This window comes from Mus caroli, unplaced genomic scaffold (assembly GCF_978045245.1).
Source record: "Mus caroli unplaced genomic scaffold, Mus_caroli_1 scaffold_11, whole genome shotgun sequence".
Lineage (NCBI taxonomy): Eukaryota > Metazoa > Chordata > Mammalia > Rodentia > Muridae > Mus > Mus caroli.
This window is the reverse complement of record NW_028227266.1, coordinates 77,676,583-77,693,209: the sequence shown is the minus strand read 5'-3', so window position 1 is coordinate 77,693,209 and position 16,627 is coordinate 77,676,583. Positions and strand designations below refer to the sequence as shown.

At 40.2% G+C, this 16,627-nt stretch overlaps 1 pseudogene; it reads left to right on the top strand.

Annotated features, from left to right (window-relative positions):
- The first annotated feature begins 2,511 nt into the window (after window positions 1–2,511).
- On the top strand, window positions 2,512–2,751 carry LOC110302612 (CDC42 small effector protein 1 pseudogene; annotated as a pseudogene).
- The last annotated feature ends 13,876 nt before the right edge of the window (window positions 2,752–16,627 follow it).

Genomic DNA, 16,627 nt, shown 5'->3' with positions numbered 1-16,627 from the left:
TTGTCTTTCTCTAATTTGGGTATTGATGTCATGCTGGCTTTGTAAAAGGAGTTTGATGATATACCTTCTTTCTTTATTTTATGTAACAGGTTGAGAAGGATTTTGGTGTTAGTATGGTAGGTCTGCTAGAATACAGAAGTGAATCTGTCTCGGCTTATGACATTTTTTTATTGTTGTTTCAATATCACTGGTTGTTGTATATCTGTTTAAATTGTTTATTATATAGCAGGTATGATGGATAGTTTTATGCCAACTTGACACAAGATAGAGTTATCTGAAAGAAGTGAACCTCAGCTGAGAAAAAGCCTCCATAAGATCAGGCTGTAAGGTATTTTCTTAATGATTGATTGGGGAGGACACCATTGCGAGTGGTGCCATTCCCAGGCTGATGGTCCTAGGTTCTATGTGAAAGAAGGCTGATCAAGCCATGCAAGCTAACCAGTAAGCAACACTTCTCCCTGCCCCCACGCCCCATGGCCTCTGCACCAGCATCTGCCTCCAGGTTCCTGCCCTGTTTGAGTTTCTGTCCTGACTTCCTTCCATGATAAACAGTACTGTGGAAGTGCAAACCAAATAAACCCTTCCCTCCCCAAATTGCTTTTTGAAATAACATTTCATCACAGCAATAGGAAACCTAACTAAGACTATAAGTCACATGCAATTAGAAATTCACCCATTTCTTTTAGAATTTCCAATTTAGTAGAAGGTCTTTATAGTATATCCTAATGATTCCCTGAGTTAAGTTGGTATTATAAATAAGCAAAGGGCATTGTGTCCCTTTTCTTTTTCTAATTTTATTAGTATGGATCTTTTCTCTCCTTTTGATTAATTTGGCTCAGGGTTTGTTGATCTTGTTATCTATTTGAAGAACCAATTTTTGCTTCACTGATTGTTTAGGGGTTTTGTCGTTTTTATTAATTTCTGCCCATATCTTAGTTATTTCTTACCACTACCAGTTTTTCCATTAATGTGGAGCTTTGTTTTATAAAATGGAACATCTCATATTTGGTCTGTATATTTGGAATTATAATGTACACTTGATGGGTAGTTCTTTTCCTGTTTTTTTAAACCAATCTACTAGTATGTTTCTTTTGTTGAGGAATTGTGATATTTAATATTCAAATTTATGATTCTTTTGTATGTGTACTTGATGTTTTGCTCTCCATCATTTGTTTAATTATTATATTATTGTTATTTTCTATAGCCTTAGGGATTCTTTTCAGTATTTTCTAAATTAGTGGTTATGAATTCTTTTAGACTGTTTCTACCACAGAAATCTTTTCCTTCTTCCATTATGACTGACAGTTTTGCTGGGTATAGTAGTTAGCATTTGCTGTATAGTAGTTGAGTTAGCATTTTTCAGAGCTTGAATTATGTGTAAAAGTAGTGTTTTAATTCTGATGGGTCTACCTTTATATGTAAGTTGTGTTTCTGTCTTACAGTTTTCAATTTTTTCCTTTGTTCTGTAGAGTTGGTTCTTTGACTGTAATATGACATAGGGAATTTCTTGTATTGTCTTCCCTATTTAATGTTCTAAATGCCTCCTATACCTGACCAAGCATCTCTTCCCCCAGAAATGGGAAAATTTCTGCTCTGATTTTATCTAAAGTGTTTCTGATGCTTTTAGCATAAAAGCACTTTTATGCCAGTGGTTCATAGGTGTGTTATTTTCAGAGTGCCCAATAGATCTAATGTGTTCCATTTGTATATTTTTATTCATTTGTCATTTTCACTGAATGTTCCAAATTTTCTACCTCATTTTTAACCTCTGATAGTCTTTGCTCTATGTGTGCCACTCTGATGAGACTTTCCATAGAACATTGTATTTTACTTATTGAATTTTTAACCTTCCCATGTTTCTGGGGATTTGCTTATATTTCTATCTCTTTATTGAATTCCATTTCCACATCTTATATTGATATTCTTATTTCTATAAACTGTTTGTATTCTACAGTTCATGAAGTTTCTGTCTGTAATTTCTTTGGACATGTAGGGGGAAGTCTGCTGACACTGGCTCTGAGTTTTCCAATTGTGGAGTTGTATCTCTTTCTATCAGTGCTGCTACAGCCCCGAGTCTGCCTCTTTTTCCATGTTTAATATGTGTTAAGTTTAGATGGAAATGTTTCTAAGCCTCTCTGGATCTGACAGTCTCCTTTCTCACTGGAAATAAAGACAAAGTCGAGAAGCAGCCCGGGGACCCGGAGTGGCAAAGCCCCCAACCGCAGTGGGAACGCCAGGGAGCCGCAGGATTCTACATCTAAAGAAGACAGGACTTTGTGCCTGCCTGCCCAAGCCCCTAGCCCATGATCTTAGTGGCCCCATCAGTCAGAGACTCCGACCTTCACCAAATGGCCACTTGTTGGTCTTTAGAATTTCTATCTTTTCCCAGCCCATCCGGTTGAGTGAACCCAGGGTGTTGTTACACCTGAGTGTGAGAACTGGTTGGTTAGCAACAAACACGAGCCCCCTGGGGCCTCTGGCAGCGGTCAGAAGCTGCAACCATCAGGAAAAATGAGTGAGTTTTGGAACAAACTGGTCTGCTGCGTGGTCGAGAAGCTTCAGCCAAAGAAAAAGAGAAGATGGACTGACCGAACCATGACTGGGGAGCCAATGAGCTTTGTCCACCTGACTCACATCGGCTTTGCGGAGATGGGGGCTGAAGATGGACTTGCCATGACAGATGCAGTTCAGGAGCAGATGAGATCCAAGAGAAACCGTGACAGACCGTGGAGCAATTCTAGGGCCTTGTAGCTCCCATGGGATTGGTTCTACAGTCTTGGAGTTCCCATTCTGTGTCCAGCCCAGAAGAAATGCCATCACCAGACCCCTTCAACCGGTGACCCAAGCCCCCCCCCCAAGTGCCTCAAAAGGAGTGGGAGCTGGTCTCCCTCTACTCCCTCTGACCTCTACCCCTCCTGGAGATGGGGGTCAAGGCAGCAGGACTGACCAAGTGACTACTGGTGGGCCAGAGGAGCTCAGATGAAGCCCTGCACACCCTCGATCTGAGATGGGGATTCTCTGGGAACCTGAACTAGATTCCCTGCTCCTGAATGAAGGCCGGGTACCGCCTGTTTAAACTTCTTGCCTTTATTCTCTAATCGAGGCAGGCAGGAGTGGGAGCCACAGCTGAACCTCGACTTTGCTACAATTCTCCCTGCTTCCCTGCCCTCTTTTTCCTTCTGGAATGAACAATGCAGAGGTGATGGGGCTGGGGTACCACTGCCCAGTCCGCTCTTGATTTCAGACCTTAAGGTCACAGCCCAGCCATGTCTCTCCCCTGGCAACAGGGTCTTGTTCCAGTTAGGCCTCTTATCCCATGCTTCTATAGTATTAATAGCTTCCCAGAAATATTTTTAAAATTAAAATTTTAATTTGAGTTCTTTTAATTACCCCATCCTGCTATCTCTGTCCTTTCCCTGTCCCTTTAAGAAACCTTAGGTTTCCCATTGAGTAAGAGTTAAGGGGTAGATCTTAATTTGACCACAGTCCATTTAACATTTGGAGTCCTGGCCTTCCCTCTGTCAGCCTCCCTGCTGGTCCAGGTGAAAGGAAGAGGAAGGTTCCAGATAAAAAGTCAGGATGTAGCAAAATTAGCTGTATCTCAGGGTAGACTTCCTGTGAGAGTGATGAGGTAAATAGATTGAAAGCGCTTTTTGGAGCACAGGCTCTAAGATCCTTTATGGAAGTGTGGCTTTTCAACTTGAACACTTGAAAATAGTTTGGACAGTTTGGGCTGCACAGTTCTTTGTAATGGGGAGGGCTGTTCTGCACAAACTACAGCATCTCTGCTCCCCCACCCCAGTGTGGCAACCAAAATATCTCCAGAAATTGGCAAATGTCTCCCAGGGATGATGTTACCCACAGTTGAGAGTCACAGCTTGAGAGTCAAGGTATGTTTTCCTTAAGTGATTTCCATACGGCCCCCCACCCCCAGTCTGGTGATTCACCTTGAGCCATGCGTGAGCTAGCACCCTCATAGCTCAGCAGAGCTGCACATCCTTAGTTCAAATGCGTTGCTTGTACTCAAGTCTCTGTTCTTGATCTCTGCAAGAGGACCTTTCACTGGAACGGGGTATGCTGGATGAGAGGACAGTTACGCTGTCCATATTCGCCTCACTGCTCTAGTCTTTGAACCCAGCATAAGACTCAGGGACTTTGGAAGTTCAGGTGTCACCATGTGGCTTTAGGTGGGAAAGCACTGTAGGAACAGAGTTTGTAGACCCTTTGTTTTCTCAGGTGTTGTCGTTCTGGCCCTTTCTTTGCAGGCTGATTGGAAAGGCAGAACAAGACAGACAAGCTCCTGCCTGTTCCTAGAAAAGAGGGCTGGGGTCTCATTAGCTCTGTTATAGGAAGCTTGTTATGTGGTAATGAGACAGGGTTTTGGAAACTGATCCACTCCTGATGACTCCATCCATCCCATTATCCCTTGCCTAGTGACTGAGACTTTCATTTGTCCAAAGCTCTGTGTTCCATATGGCATTTCAGGCTCAAAGACTGGTCATGGATGTCCATTTGGAGTTTGGCTCCTTGTGGTTCAGGCCTGCCTCCTTCAAGAGAGTTTACCTTGTGGCCCTAGAGGAGCTTACAGGCACAAAGGACCTGTGCCCCCTGGCAGCATGTTCCCAGGAAGGCCATGAACGTCAGGTCACAGTAGCCAAAGGTTGGTCACTGTGTGGGGTTAACTGGAGAGGACACGGTGTGGGTGATAATAAAGACAAAGTCCCCAATTTTCCTTAGCTATTTAAGCTAAAAGTATTCATGCCATCCATCTCTTCTTATAGCTGTTATCCAGCTTTGCCCAGAAGACTCTGGCAGATCATATCTATGTGTCAGCCCCTATCTTCTGAGGGGGTAATTATTCTTTCTTTAAGGTACCATTTATTGTACTAAGGGAAGATGACGAAACTAAATGTATTGCTTAGTTTCCTGTTGCTGTGATAAAACACCATGATCAAGGCAACTTATACGAGGAAGAGTTTGTTTTGACTCATGAATCCAGAGGGCTAGAGTCCATAATAGCAGGGTAGAGGCAGCAAGCAGCAACCATGACAGCAGGAGCAAGCATCTGAGTGCCCACATTCTGAACCACAAGAATGAAGCAGAGAGAAACTGGAAATGGCAAAGATCTTTAAACTCTGAAGGCCCTCCTCCTCCAGTAACATAGTATATCCAATAAGACATACATCCTGAAACCTCCCAAACAACTCCACCAACTAAACCAAGTGTTCAAATACAGGAGTCTATAGAAGACAATCTCGTTCAAACCACAACACTATAGGAAAAAAAGGAATAACTATAAAGTAGAAATATAGAGTTTAGAGTTAATTGTAATTTTAGGGAGTAATGTATAAAAATTGACTTTATCTAAATGATTTGAAACATTTAATTCATAATTTGTCAAGACATTCTCAGGGTTAGTAAAATAATCTCAGCAATACATAACTCTGAGTGATGACTTGTTTCTCAGAATTAGAAGTAACAGGTTTATTCTTTAAGGAGACCTTTATCAGAGCTGACATCAAGGGACAGACTATCTTCCAGGCCTTATGCTACAAAGAACAAATGACAGATATGTCCACATAGTAGCCAACATTTCAGAGCTGTAATATACAGGCATAGTCATGAATATTGTCAAGATTTGCAATAATGTCAGTGCTCAGGGTAATGTCGTCATACTTAATCAACTTGTCAGCCATCAGATTAACACTAGCAAGTACAGTAGAAACAAATGACCAAGTGGTTAGTGCTCTGTATCTGAATGTTCAATCCAGGTAATGTAGATGATGAAAATCAAAGTTTACAATCATTCTATTAAATCAGAGAACATTAGACTACAGTAACAAATAACCTCCAGATCTCTGAGGAATAAAGATGTTATTTCTCTCTAAACCCATTATAAACTGAGAGGAAGCTCAGTGCATCATAGAAAAGTTCAGAGACCTCTCACAAAGACAGAGGTTATAAGCCATAATACCAGAGGGAAAAAGAGAGTTTGCAAGCCTTTGGGGTCTTTGCGCTCACACCTGAGTGTTACATAGCAGAGGTGGCATAGTCAGCTTTGCTCCCCATATACTTTATATATTTGTCACATGACCTACTTAAGTAAAATGAGCTATTCATTATATAACTACATAATATCTTACTATATAATCACAGTGTTACTTTAGATTTCCCTAGTAATTAAAGGTTGTCAACACATTTTCCAGCAAGTTTATTGATAAATCTTTCCTGATAAGCTGCTCAAAATGATTGTAGCTTTCACTTTTACTGGTAGGTTCGACTTACTGTAACATACTAGACTAGACTAGACTAGACTAGACTAGACTAGACTAGACTAGACTAGACTAGACTAGACTATATATGTTCTAGATACAAGTTCCTTGTGGAAAATGTGTTTTGTCAATACTTCACAAGTCTGCCTTAGCAGACTCACCTGTGTCCACTTCAGGAAAGCACCCTGTCACATGTTTGCCCCAGCAAAACACCCTCCCACACAACTGACTTTCCAAAGAACCCTTAAGTTTCCACTTCAACATATGCATGTATGAAATTCTCAAACAATAAAAAATCAGACGTGTAGCTTTTGACATGCACTTCTAGTCTCCATCAAGAATAAAACTATACTAACTGCAATTGATCCACATAGGCCATAGACCTCACAATTTACTATTCTGCAGTTTGCCTTAAATGTTTGTATGTGTTACAGAAAGAAAGTAGTGTATGTCTTTCAAGCTTATCCTAATGTTCATTGTTTCTTGCACTGTTCAAATTTCTCTGCAGCTCCAAGTCTCAATCCCACATTTGTCTTCAGGCCTAAGCATGTCCTTCAACCTTATTTGCAGTGCAGATCTGCCAAGGGTAAATCTGTTAGATTAGTTTTGATTGGAAGTATATTATTTTCACTTTCACTTTTCAGGGTACTTTCACTGGATACAAAATGCCTCGTTAACAAGCTTCTGTCTTTGGTTTGCTTCTGAACACGCTGCCTTCCTGTCAACTATTCTGACTTGCTTCTGATCACAATTAACTCTAAACCCCTCATTGTTAACTGCCCATAAGTCAACTTTCTCAAATTGTCTTATTTTGAGATTGTATTGTATTGCATCCTCTACACCTTTTATTTCAGCAGTTTGCCTGAGATACCCAAAGGTTTTTGGTTTTGCTTTTGTATTTGTTTTCCTGTCTTTTTTCTATGTTTGAGATGGGATATCACTGTCACCCAAGCTGGTCTCAAACTTATGCAAGAGTGATCTTCCTGCCACACCTCTCAAGCACGTGTGGCCACATGTATCAATCACTGTATGTGGTTAAAACATACTTGTCCTTGGAACTTTCTGAGTTTCTTGAACTTACCAGTTTATGTTTTTTACCATTTTAGGGGAAAAAATCATAACGGTCTCAAATACTTTTTCTTCTTCATTTATTTTTTTTCCTTTTGCAATACAGACTATATTCACTTTGAAATGGTAAACTCTTCAATGCCTCCCTACAACTCACTAAAGCTGTAAGGTTTTTGTGAGATTGTTTTTAAATGACTGCCCTGCTCTGTTGATTGCTGGTCATGTTCACTGACTCCTTCTTTTGCAATTCATAATCTTAAATTAATCATTATCTATTTCATATATGTTATATCAGATAACAAAATTCCATCTTTACATTTTTATTTGCTCCCTTTTTCTGGTCTCCATTTCTCTTGAGATTACTCATCTGTTCAATCATAGTGAAACATATTTCTTTCTGCCCATAAAAATACATGCAATCGCTTCAAAATATCTTTCTGTTAATTCTGAAACCTAAGTCATCTTATTTTCTTGTTCTTCCATGTGTCTTCAGTTGGTTTCTGTCCTGTGGACATTGTTTATAATAATCATCTTTCACTTTTCTGACTTACTATGAAGACCTCAGAGTTGAATTCTCAGCCACCTCTGATCAGTCTTTCTGGCCATCAATATTGGGGCTGGCTTATTAATTCCTGGCCATCCTTTTCTCCTTGAACAAATTTTTCCAATTATTTATAGGTTTGGAGCTCCATATATTTGTTGTATTTAAAATATTTCACAGAATGAGCTTCAGTGTTAAAACCAATGGGGAAAAAAGTATAAAACCACCCGAACTAAAACTTCTGCTTTAATGTCCTCATTTGTATTCTTGGCTGACTCTGGTCATAAGAAAGTTGCTTTCCTGACCTCTGTCAGTCAGCTCTTTTGGGAGAATGTTCAGGAAAGCACTGTATGGTGGTTGTGAATGCCTCCCAAGCCCTGCCACTGTAGACACAGCCATGTGAAGACATTTCCTGCATGATCAGAAAACTGCTGTTGAAGACACTGCCTGCTATGTTCTTCAATAATAAAGTTGGAGAACTCCGTGTTTTCTTTTCATTGCTACCTGGGGAGTTTCTGTGAGAGTCAACTTCAGAAAAAAAACAGGTTTTCATCAAGTAGAAACTGTGTTTTCCTTGCCAGGAATCTTAATGCATACAACACCAAAATTGGATCTAAAGATAAATGCAGGGTCCAGCTCCACAAGACTCTATCTAAACATTCTCTATTTATCATGGGCTTCCAGTGTTGCTGCAGAGTGGTTTTGGCCACTTGAGAGTAGGATCTGGGAATCGAACTCAACTTTTAAGAGAACTAATATATGGAAAGTCTTAGCTTTGTAGAAATTCGGCATTCAACGTGATCATCATACAATGAAACCATAGTATTAAGAGAAATGTGAGCACAACAAAAACTGATTTATAAACCCTTTGCTGGGACTTGGAAGCTGAATGTTACCATTGGATAACTAATCAGAAATGATGTAATGAGGTTTCCTGTCCAGTGAGTTAAAAAAAAATTTAACAAATCTGCTCATGTGAAAATCTACTAAAAAAATGAGAATCCATCAAATAAAAGCACAAAATATATATATAATAGGCTACTTCATAAAACAGTAAGACATAATAGTAAATAAACTTTCTCTGTAATTGCAGTAATAAAAATATTAATTTAACTAATTATGAAGTCAGAAGCTTTGAGAAATAGAAGGACATGACCTGCAGCATGGACTCTATCATTTACTAGGCAGGTGAATTTTAGCCCATTTTTTTGCACAGCTTCTCTGTCTGGCATTTGTAGTGACTAGTACCACTACATGGTAGAGTGGTTAAAATGTTGAGATGACATGACACATGAAATCGTTTAGTCCAATGGCCAGAATTTGATGTGTGTTTAATAAATGGTTTTTTTCAAAGGGCTATATCTATCACTAAAAGATTGCTAGGGAATTCCAGGCTATTTATTTTCGTCTTGAACCCATAACTTCTTATGTTTGGTAACTGGCCCAGATAGGAATATTGTTTCCATATTTCACTCAGATGTGAGTCATAAAAGCATGGACCAGTGGCACTGAGTATTGCAAGAAGTGAATACTCATGGAAGAGAAAAAATCATAAAATACCTGCTCAAACAAAAATGAGGCAAGAATAATCATGAGGACACAACAGACATTTACATAATACTTTGATAGTATGTGATTATTTTATAAACATTTGGAAGATACATGAGATTCTATAACACCGTGTACTTCAGCTGCCTATGCAGTTGAAATTATTCTTTGAAAATGGAAGTTATGAGATTTTATTTCTATATACGTTTCTCCTCATTTCTGGAAACCTACCATTGCCAACATACATACAGACAAACATGTAAACACCACACACACACACATGCACTCATACAGATGTACAGAAATACACACGTGCTCACATACGTCCATGCACACACACATGCATGCACATGTACACATACTCACACACACATAACACCCAAACAAGGGAATTTGTATCATGGAAGCTCAGGATGCTTGTGGCTGTTGGTAAAACTATCTAATAGGAAAAGCACTACAATGACTAATTTTTCTTACAGGATAATGTCTTAGCAGGCACCTTCAATTTTATCAATCATCTTTTTCCTGAATAAAGATAATGTTATTTGTTAAAAATTTTAAAAAACTGAAAAAGGAAGGGGTGATGTTAACCACACAGTCTGGATTTTGCTTTAAATGGATATGATAGATTTTACTGAACGTCATTCACACAAACCTCTCACTTAGGCACTGTACACAAGTCCTACAGGCAGGTGATAGGTCTGTACAAGAGACAATAATTTTATAATTTTCAGAATAGTGTACTGTCTAGCATTTACTAAGTGCCTACTACAAACAACATAGTATAATAGTATAATGCCCATAATAACTTTAGAACAAAATCATCATCTTTATTTTATGTTTAATAAATGAACAGAGAGATCAAGTAAGCTATTCAAGATTATGTGGAGAATCTTCTGTGGGAGAGTCAAGATTATCTGAAGAAAGTCAGGCTTCCTGTGCTGTGCTTTTCCCCTCTTCCAGTTTGTACAGATATTATACTCTCAAGATGTTATAATATGCCTTTATCTAAGGTATTTATATTTTGGGGACTCTAGTGAACAGTGTGATGATAAACTCTGAATATATGCATTAATACTAAAACCAAGGCACTGTGGGTTATATAATTAAAACAGAAAATACTTTGAGAAGGGAAACACGGCTCTCTCCGGCTGAAGCCAAGGACTCTGTGGCACCACAGAGAACTAGGCACCAACAGGCATGCTGGGCCACAGGCACATGCTGACTCAGTCAGAGTGATCTTGTAATACGTGATCTTGGTAAAGCTCTTGGACCAGATAAGAGGGCAGAAAGAGCTTAAAGTGGGTGTGTGACAATGATGAGGGGACAGTAGTAGAATGCTCTTTTAAATGATTTACCATGGCTGAGACAGAGAAAGAGTTTGTAAGCAGCTCTGTTTATCAGTGAGTGCTTTTGTTAGTGGGGTTAATTTGGTGGCAGGCTGAGGAAAATATAGGAGATGAGAGTGAAGAGCCAAACAATAGATTGTCATCGAAAGAAAGCCACTAGCTTAATGGAATGCAGATGCACTGGACAGAAGTAATTTGGAAGCAAAGAGGAGAAAGAACACTTTCCAGTTGGTCTGATTTGTCTCAAGTGTGAGCCAGGATTACTTTGTGAGAGTCAGCTTGATAGGTGGAGACAATAGGAGGAAAAAAAGGTACAAGCAGGTCAGCCCTCCCTGAGAAAGGAACACTGCGACTGCTGGACAGAGCTAGAAGCCAGTTCAAAGTATTCCAGCTTCAAAGAGAAGCCAGTTGTCCTGGCTCTAGGGTTTTCTCAGCACTGTTTCCTTGTTCTGGAGATGGTGAAAGCAGGAGACATAACAGCTCAGAAGGTGCCAGTGCCCCTCATGCATTTACCAGATGCCATCCTCTCTTTTTTTCACATAATGATGTTAAAGAACCTCTGACTGGAAGGGCGAATTTCAGACATGGAAAATAGGGGAGAGAGTTGGATGGTTCTCCAACCAGGTGGCTATGATTTTAAGTCATCCCTGAGATGGAGAGGGAAATTAGCAGATAGCGATCAAGTCAAGGACCTAGAAGTGACTTAGAGACAGTTGTGGGACAATAGACACCAGGGAAAACACTAGATTTATTACTCCAAAAAAGAGACAATTTCATTAAGAACAGCCAGGAGAGATGTTGAACACAAGAGAGTGTCCTGGGCTTGGCTGAGGAGTTGCAAAGAGTACCTAAGAAGCTTAGGGGAAAGGAAGGAAGGAGGTTGAACTCAGTTTAGCAAAAGCCAGAGGAATGTAGGAAGGGTATCATAGGTAATAATGTTCAAGGAAGATGCTTGGAAATTTGGGATAAACTAAGCCAATATAAAGCACAGTTCAGCTATATCAGTTAAGTCCTCACAGGACTCCTAATAAAACTAACAACTAGCATGCTAGGATGCTCAGCTTGGTGGCTCTAAGTCAGATTCCACAAGGAAAACAAGGATAATTTTAGGTATCTTTATCAGGAAGAGAATTTTGGATCATTTAAAGACTAAAAGAATCTTGCAAAGTATAGGATATATAGAAATTGCAGACAGGAAAAGAATAATTCTTTTCCCATCACCCATCACCCACCACTTTCTCAGTCAAGAGAATCCCCGTGTGTCTCCTGGGCTCCTAGGTCTGGTCACTGTCTCTCACTGACTGTCTCACCACTTAACATAAGTGATGGGGGAGTCTGTGAGATGTAGATAAGTGAAAGAGGAAGATACTGAATTATCTTCAAGATATCAAATACCACCAATTTTGTATGTATTCATATTCTCCCCCTCTCCCCCTCCCCTTCCTCCTTCCTCCTTCCTCTTCCTCTCCCCTCTTCTTCCTTCTCTCCCTCCTCCCCCCCCCCACACACACACATATTAGCCATCATCTTATTAGTTTTCAGGTACCTGTTCTCACATTTTCTTGACTGCTGCCTCTCACTCTTAAGTTTCACACTTGGTACCTATGCCTTCCTAAAGTCAACCTCTTCTATAAGTTTCCCTCACATCTCTTCAAGAAGCTGAGTTGTGACCTTCCCCCAGAGCATCTCTTTATTAAAATGTATGTAACTCTTCATTAGCTTAACATCTTTGCTATTAATAGTCTCCACAAACCTAGGACATTTTTGAAACAGAGACTATATCATCTTAGATATTTGTGTGCATGCCTGTGTGTGTGCGTGTGATTTCAGAACCTTTTATTCTGTAAGTTTCCAACAGTTATGGAGGAGGAAGAGGAATGGAGGAAGGAGAGAATGTATGAGAATGGTAGTGCTAAGCCTTCAGTTTTATCTTGTAATTAGAGTTTGATTGATATCTGGAACACATCTTCTTCTTTTTGTAAAGAAAATCCTGGTATATTTATTTAAAGTGGTTTTGTTTATATGCCCACTAACATAAAACTAAGCTGAAAACATATACCTCCTAGAAGAAAAATTGGCATCTATTCCCCGCTTGAAAAAATAACTTTACAAATTTTAACCTTTGAAAGTTGAGATATCAAATTAGTAGGATAAAATAAATTCACTATTTATAGTCTCCTTGCTGCTCTATCTATGTGAAAAGAAAAGTCACATTATCAAATACAATGAATCTGTGTTTTTCCCAAGCCCGTGTATAAAGTTCCAAAGAAAAAGCATTTATGGGCCCAGCACTCGAGAGGCAGAGGCAGGCGGATTTCTGAGTTCGAGGCTAACCTGGTCTGCAAAGTGAGTTCCAGGACAGTCAGAGCTATACAGAGAAACCCTGTCTCGAAAACCAAAAAAAAAAAAAAAAAAAAAAAGCATTTATAGCTGATAGTAAAATTTAATGTAACAAGTTTCTAGGGGCTGCCAAAACAAACCATGTAGTGGGTGGCTTAAACGGCACATTATTTAACTATTTTCTCAGTCTAAAAGTTGAAGCCAAAGGTTGGATTTCAAAACAGCCAGGCTCGGAGGGAGAACCTCTTGCTGCCTTCAGGTGTTTTCTTTGCATCTTGACCTCTCCTTTTAAAGCCATCAATTTCATCCTGAAGATCCATCACACCCACATAACACCACCTGAATCAAACAGCTTGCCAAATGCCCCCTCATACGCAAGCAACACAAGGTCAAGACTCAGGGTTTCCAGTCACAAAAGAACACACATGATATGCACTCACTGATAAGTGGATATTAGCCCAGAAGCTCAGAATACCCAAGATACAATTTGCAAAACCATGAAACTCAAGAAGAAGAAAGACCAAAGTGTGGATACTTTGATCCTTCTTAGAAAGTGGGGGGGGGGGGGAGTACCCATGGAAGGAGTTACAGAGACAAAGTTCAGAGTAGAGACTAAAGGAATGACCATCCAGAGACTGCCCCACCTGGGGATCCATCCCATAAACAATCACCAAACCCAGACACTATTGCAGATGCCAGCAAGAACTTGCTGACAGGAGACTGATATAGCTGTCTCCTGAGAGGCTCTGCCAGTGCCTGACTAATACAGAAGTGGGTGCTCACAGCCATCCATTAGCAGAGCACAGGGTTCCCAATGAAGGAGCTAGAAAAAGTACCCAAGGAACTGAAGGGGTTTGCAGCCCCCTAGGAGGAACAACAATATGAACTAACCAGTAACCCCAGAGCTCCCTGGGACTAAACCACCAATCAAAGAAAACACACAGAGGCTCTAGCTGCATATGTAGCAGAGGATGGCCTAGTTGATCATCAATAGGAGGAGAGGCCCTTGGTCCTTTGAAGGTTCTATGCCCCAGTATAGGGGAATGCCTGGGCCAGAAAGCGGGAGTGGGTGGATTGGGGAGCAGAGGGAGGGGGGAGAGGATAAGGGATTTTCGAAGGGGAAATTAGGAAATGGGGTAACATTTGAAATGTAAATAAAGAAAATATCTAATATAAATAGAAATTTTTTTAAAGACTCTGGGTTTCAATACACGAATTTTGAAGAAACATATTCAAGCCACAGCAGCCAATGTGCTAGGATGTTCTCAGCAATCTGTGCATATGCCAATACAGGAACTACTGACTACATTTTTATTTGATTTATTTATTATTAAATTTATTTAAATTTAATCTTAAAATGATCAAAAGAAAGTGACATTTAAGATTTACTTCCACAGGCCCAGTATCACTTCCAAGCACCCAAAAGATGTGACAAGTGACCAGTATCACCAGGCCACCCAACACAAGTCAGAATGGTCCCATAATAGCAGTTCCATTGATCAAAGTTTAGGCTAATGCTTTATTAAACAGGAATATCTCTGAAATCAAGAATATCAGAGAGGGAAAAAAACTAAGAATTTACCAATAAACAAGCAAAGTGTTTGCTTCTCATTTTCTTCTCTTTTAACAATAAAGGAAATTTTTACCGTTTACAAAAAAATTAAAACCGAATTAGACAATAAAGAATTGTATTTGTTCTGATTGGTGTAAAGTGGAATCTCAGGGTCATTTTGATTTGTGTTTCTCTGATCACTAAACACTTTAAACATTATTTCTTTAGGTGCTTCTCAGCCATTTGAGATTCCTCTGTTGTGAATTCTCAGTTTAGTAATATACCCCATTTTTGATTGGGTTGTTTGAGTTTTTTGGTCATTAACTTCTTGAGTTCTTTGTATATTTTGGATATTATCCCTCTATCAGATGTGGAGTTCGTGAAGATTTTTTTCTCAATCTGTAGGTTGCTGATTTGTCTTATTGACTATGTCCTTTGCCTTACAGAAACTTTCCAGTTTCATGAGTTCCCATTTAACAATTCTTGATCTTAGAGCATGAGCAATTGGAGTCCTGTTTAGGAAATTTTTCCCTGTTCCAATGAGTTCAAAACCTCAGGTGACATTACATGTTGGCAAGGATGTAGAGAAAGCAAAACATTCCTCCACTGCTGCTGGGATTGCAAGCTGGTACAACCACTCTGGAAATCGATCTGGAGGTTCCTCATAAAATTGGAAATAGATCTACCTGAAGACCCAACAATACCACTCTTATGGGCACGTGTTCTACTATGTTCATAGTGGCCTTGTTTGTAATAGTCAGAAGCTGGAAACAACCCAGATGTCCCACTACAGAAGACTGGAAATAGAAAGTGTGATTCATTTACACAATGTAATACTGTTCAACTATAAAGAACAAGGACATCCTGAGTTTTGCAAGCAAATGGACGGAACTAGAAAATATCATCCTGAGTGAGGCAACTCAGGCCCAAAAGGACATGCATGGTATGTACTCACTAATAAGTGGATGTTAGCCAAATAAAAGTATAGAATACCCAAGATGCAGTCCACAGAACTCATAAAGGTCAACAAACTGAAGGACCTAAGTGAGGACACCTCAGTCCCACTTGAGAGGGAGAAGAAAACAATCACAAGTGGGGAGGGAGGGAAGGACCAGGGAGGAAAAGTGGATGAAGGAGAGTGGGGGTTGGTGGGGACCTGGGAGGTAAGAGATTCCCAGGACTCACAGGGAGGGTCCTTTGATGAAATGCCCGACAGTAGGGAGAGGGAACTTATAGAGCCTACCTCCAGCAGGAAGACAGGATATCAAGTGAGGGAGGGGGTTGCCATTCTACAGTCAAAACTCTGACCCCATAATTGTTCCTGTCTGAAAGGACTTCACGGATGGAAATGGAGAGGAGCCTGAGGAAAATAAGATCCAGAGACAGGCCCAAAGTGAGATCTAGCTCAAGGGGAGGGCCCAAGGCCTGACACTATTACTGAGGCTATAGAATGCTCACAAAAAGGGACCTGTCATGACTGCCCTCTGAAAAACCCAACAAGCAGCTCAAAGAGTCAGATGAATATACTTGCACCCAACCAATGGACAGAAGCAGCTGACCCCTGTGGTTGAATTAGGGAAGGGCAGAAAGAAGCTGAGGAGGAAGGTGACCCTGTAGGAGGACCAGCAGTCTTAGTTAACCTGGACCCCTGAGATCACTTAAACACTGGCCCACCAACCAGGCAGCATACACCAGCTAATATGAGGCCCCAGACACATAAACAGCAGAGGACTGACCTAACCCTCAAGAGACTGGAAGTCCCAGGGGGGAGTTTAGAGGTCTGGTTGGGTGGGGGATGGGGACATCCTCATGGAGACAGGGGCCTGGGGAGGAGGTATGAGATGTGAAATAGTCATGGGGGGGGGGGGGCGAAATAAAATCTGGAATGTAAATAAATAAATAAATAAATAAATAAATAAGAATTTTATTTGCTTACATAATTTTTAAAATCCAATAG